Source organism: Pundamilia nyererei, unplaced genomic scaffold, assembly GCF_000239375.1.
Source record: "Pundamilia nyererei isolate P.nyererei 1_Seehausen unplaced genomic scaffold, PunNye1.0 scaffold00008, whole genome shotgun sequence".
NCBI classification, from domain to species: Eukaryota; Metazoa; Chordata; class Actinopteri; order Cichliformes; family Cichlidae; genus Pundamilia; species Pundamilia nyererei.
The window spans coordinates 7,039,672-7,045,198 of record NW_005187409.1 but is presented as its reverse complement, the minus strand read 5'-3'; the positions used below and the strand labels follow the sequence as shown (position 1 = coordinate 7,045,198).

The following is a 5,527-nucleotide window of genomic DNA, read 5'->3' as shown; positions in this document are numbered from 1 at the left end:
AATGGTTGTATTGATGTATAGCAACTTGAAATGCTCCCAAAAATGGCACTACAGCATGTAAAAATATAAAGTAAGCTCTGGCGGACTTGGTTCTATGGTAGGTCTTAAAGGGTTAAGACATAGGACAAGCAACACTGATGGCTTAATTTATTCATTAAAGTGGGAGAATCATTTAGAGCCCAAGGTCAGTGATGAGAGCACTTCGTATTACACACAATTATTTGCTATAAGTATGATTTTAGACAATAGGAACATGGGGAAACATGCATGAGGTCAAACATATCCTACAATGTGCTGAATAAATGTGAGCATGTTCCAGTGAACTGTTTTTCCCCCCCGACATGTTATTGCTGTTAAGGGCAGCTTCCATAAAAGAAAGGTTTTAGTAAACCAAATTACTTACAAGGAGACGTTCACATGGAAATGGTAAATGGACTGATTCTTACATAGCGCTTTTCTATTCTCCCGGAGTACTCAAAGCGCTGTATACAACATGCCACATTCACCCAATCACACCCATTGTCTATACAACTTTCTCTATACGTAGTGCTTTCTAACTACATTCAGACACATTCATACTCCGATGGATGCATCGGAGAGCAATTTGCGGTTAGTATCCAAGGATACTTGACTCCATGCAGACTGGAGGAGCCAGGGATCGAACCACCAACCTTCCGATCAGTAGGTGACCTGCTCTACCTCCTGAGCTACAGCCACACGTGTAATCGTGTGCATGCCAGCTTATCAGCTGCAGACAGTTGACACTGTTTTCTGGTGAATAGGATAATGCAAATATAGAATCAACCTATTAAGATTGCGGTCATGACTTTTGCATTGAATTGACCATGATATTCATTCAGACCTGAATCCATCACATTTAAATGCAGAGAGATGAATATTAAAAAACAAACAAAAAAAACAAAAAAAACAACCTACATGTCTGAAAGAAAGTGTGGGCAAAGCAGACCCACTGTAAACCAAAGCAGTCTTAACTACTGTACTTGACACTGAGCCAGACTTTGTGTGAGACTAAAGAGTCATGACCTGACTTGCTTAATTTGTGCAGTTATGGTAAATTACACATTTGCTGAGGTGGTTTCCCCAGGAAGTTGGTGCACTGGTGCACAAAGGCACCAGCAGACATGAGATGTTATGCTTAAAAGAAAGATCCACTTATCTTTGCTATTAATCAGACTTTTAATAATTAAAAAAAACAAAAAAACAACAACATCATAATAACTTGCATTCAACTCTTCAAACCCATGTCCAGTGTGGCAAACAACTACCTTGTTGTTCTATTCTATTCTATTCTTTTCTATTGCTAGAATAGAAGAGAATAGTCCTTTATTGTTATAGTGGTTGAGTGTATTGCAGTTGTCCTCAGAATAGGAAACAAGTGTGTTAATATAGTTAAAGGGACAGAATAATCAGTAAGAGGCTATAGATTTTTGTAATAAGAGACTAAGGGCATTATTGCTATACATTTCTCCTCATAAGTGAAACGTTTAATGACTACTAATATCTAAAGCTTAAACAAAATTTATAAATATTTACATGACAAGTAAATCAGCTGGCCAATTGAGGTTGGAAAACTCCAACTTCCTCAACTCAAGAGAGAAATACAAGCCAACTAGCCAAATTCTTAGATACACCTGCTCATTAACACAGATGTCTAATCGCGTGGAAATGACTCAATTCATTAAAGCAAGAAAGGTGTTTTAATAACTTTGAACATGGCATGGTTGATTGTAGCAGATGGACTGGTCTAAGGATTTTGGAAACTGCTGATCTACTGAGGTGGTTATGTGGGATTATCCCACATAACCACCTCAAGGGTTTACAGAGAATCATCAGAAAAAGTGAAAGTGTCCAGTGACAGGCCGTAGATGAAAAGGCCTTGTTTATGCCAGAGTTTAGGGAAAAATAGTAAAACTGCTTTGAACTGATAGAAAGGTAATTCAAATAACTACATGATACAACCAAGGTATGCAGAAGAGCATCTCTGAACACATCTCTGTCCGACTGAAGCAGATAAACTACAGCAGCAGAAGACCACAGCTGATGTCAATCCTGTCAGCTAAGAGTAGGAAACTGAGCTACCAATCATATGAGCTTATCTAAATTGGATAATAAAATACTTGAACAAAGCTATCTGATCTGAAAGAAAGGGTCTCGAGACTTGTAGCTAACAAACCTGCAGGAAGGTATGATAGCATCATGCCAATAAGGACAGAAATATCTAAGCACCTTGATCTAAGGAGCTTGGAAAGAAAAGCGTCTGGAAAAGGTGGAGAGTCCCAGATTTTAAACCCATTTAAACCCAGTGGGGGGGATACTCCCACTGGGTTTAAATCTGGGACTCTCCACCTTTTGACCCTAGAACTGAAGAAGCTTCTCGGCTGAGAGGTGAAACATCTTCAAGCAACTTAAAGAAGTCCAGACGCTTTTCTTACCAAGCTCCTTAGATACGATGACCTGGATGACTGAGAACCTTCACAGACATTTTCCAGCACCTTGTTAAAGCTATACCGTAAAGACTTAGGGCAATTCCGAAGGCAAAAGAGGCTCACACCACTTTAAATGAGGTAGACATAATAATTGGATGTGAATGTACATTTTGGTAGTATAGTACGTTTTTGTTTTAAATTCAACAGGTCTGTCTTTTTTCACTTTCAGGAAAAATATAAAATCTACATCTCTTTTATGCTATAAATTACTAAAGAAACCTAATAAAACATTACATAGTTTGCAATGATGATTAAAGTCACAATAGGAAGCAATCATTTAAATTATAGCATAAGACATCCTCTCACATAGTTTCAAATTTCAGAAACTTGAAACACTATTATTCTGTCTTAACACTTTACACACTGCAACATCAAACTAGCTAAAATGATCCTACAAAATGCCAACATCCAGTTATCTACAAACAATTTATGAAGAAAAAAAAAATATCAGAGAGCTATCTCTGGACCCCCAGAAAAAAATGCAAGTTACTGCCAAACTCAATGGCCAGAGCTAGACTGATCTAGAATTCACCTTGTATTCCAAACAGCTGTCCAAAGGCAGTGATCCCTGGCTAATCCTCACCGTACCTTCCTGCTGGGTTGAGTAAGCATGTTTATGTCAACAGCAAGGATGCTGCTCTTTTCTGTCTCTCTGGGCCTGAAGAACAGAGATAGCTCTTTAGGGAGCACAGCTAAAATGATCTGCTTTATAAACAAAACACCTTGGATAAGTTCACTGTAGGCACACTGACTCATATTTTTAACACTAATGATAAACCTAACTGCAGGCTACATATGGCTAACACAGTCTGTGTGAAGTGAAATCCACTGAAACACACGCACATGTTTCAGCTTACAGACATGCCTACACAAGCCTTATATCACTACAGTATGCATCTGTGGGCCAAGCCATAGTAAACATTACACAAGTTGAGCTCTAGGTTAGTAAACATCTAAATAATAAAATTATTGTGATGAGTACAATAGAAAGATCTCTATTTTGAAGATATGAAAAAAAATAACCATCTGTCACTACTTTAGTATACTTGAATAGATGTGAAATATAACTGAGGCTATTCCAATAACATACTGCATGAAAAATAAATAAATAAATATCTAATGCCTCATTTATGGTCACTGCTCTGGTTATTGTGGATGCCTGTGACATCACCACGGCCCCATAACCATTCATATTGACACCCGAAGCATGATAGACACGGTGCAGTCTCCTGAAATCTCAGAAGAAAACCTTTGCATTACTACTGAGCCAAATGATACTACTACTACTACTACTACTACTACTAGTTGTTATTGTCATTATCAGTATTATTATTATCATATGATAATGAAGTTGTTTTCAAAGTTTCTCCCTCTCTGTAATCTGCACGGTCCTGCAATAATATATCACTGACTTGATAGTAAAGGCATAACTTCTTTTACAATTTTGTCTCCAAACCAGTTGCACTGGGTTACAAAAAGATCAAGAGGCACACCTCAAGTGGAAATGACAACAAAGTGTGGTGGGTGTCTGTTGTTGTGATGTCACTTGACAGGCGCTGTTGTTTGTAAAGTTCATATAGACTCTTCCAAAAACCATGACACTGTCTAGCAAACTATATCATGATTAAACTGAGAGATCGCGTCCCAGAAGACACACAAAAAAAATATTCACAAACAGATAAGTATTTATAAGAATACCAAAAAACAAGCTCGAAGGACAGGCCATGGTCAAGATGACCTGCTGAAGTTCAACCCAAACGTCACAATGGGAAAGGAGAGTGATTTTTAATGACTTTGCAACTGGCATGGTTGAAACTGCTGATCTACTGAGATTACCACACACAACCATCAAGTATTTAGGGAAAATGGTTAAAAAAATAAAAATTAAAAATAAAAAGAAATCTATCAAGTGAGTGTCCATTCTCTGGGTGAAAATGCATTCTTGATGCCAAAGGAAAATGGCCAGCCGATTCAACCTGATAGGAATACATGGGAAATCAAACCTTGAAGCAAATTGCTACAGCAGCAGAATAACACACCATGGTTCCACTCCTGCAACTGTCAGCTAAGAAAAGGAGACTAAGGCTACAATTCACATGGGCTCACAAAAATTGGACAACAGATTGAAAAACAGTTTCCTAGTCAGAGGAACCTGAACTTCAGCAGGTTGCCAGAAAGGTACTAGCAAGGTGTACCTAACAAAGTGGCCAGAAAGGATCTATTATTTTACTTAAACAAATGCAGCTGACTATTTTGTAGGTCAGATTTTAATTTTCAAAGTCCAAATACCAGTAAAACAAGCCAGCATTCCTAAACAGAGTTGAAAGGTTTGGTGGCATTCTAACAGAAGCCAGTTTTTAAATGCAACCGGTTTTCAATTCTCATTCCTAGTCATAAGTCTAACGTACTCCATCATGTATCACTGGTATGTCTAAAATGAGAAGAAACCGGAACATGATGAAGTCATAGACAAGTCAAAGCGAATGATGGAAGAGTTGAGAAAGCTGATGTCACACTGTAGATCAGGTAGACCAAAGAATTCTAAACTCTCACAGCGGTGTAATCAAATTCTCTGCCTCTCCAAAAAAGGGTTCCTATTTCACAAACAGAAGTGCATTGTAGTCAAGGACATAAATTATTCTAGGCATGCAGAAGCTAACTTACACTTTCAGGCATACTCAGTAAAAAATAGACTCAGTTATGTACTGTTATCTCAGGTGATTGCACAATTGGTTTCTGTCTGTGACTCATATTTACTTTAGGTAGGCCTAGCCTACCTAACCCTGTGTATAGATGAACACTGCTATAATACTAGGTGTTAATGACCACAACAGTTTTCTTAATTTGATTTGTCTTTCAAACAGAAACATATTTTTCCCAAAGCTGCATAGGCACAAAACCAAACATTTGCTCTATATTATATTCAGTTTGTCACTACACCACCTATTTGAGCATGCAACTTTGCAAGGAAATGTAAAACACCCTAATACGCTGGTCTTTGTCACAAAAAACTGGGCCTC

The 5,527-nt window shown here is 37.9% G+C and overlaps 1 protein-coding gene across 1 annotated transcript in view; it reads right to left on the bottom strand.

Moving 5' to 3' along the window:
• diaph1 (diaphanous related formin 1) overlaps positions 1-5,527 on the bottom strand; it is a 101,695-nt gene that overhangs the window by 94,481 nt on the left and 1,687 nt on the right. The gene's annotated exons all lie outside the window — the stretch shown is intronic.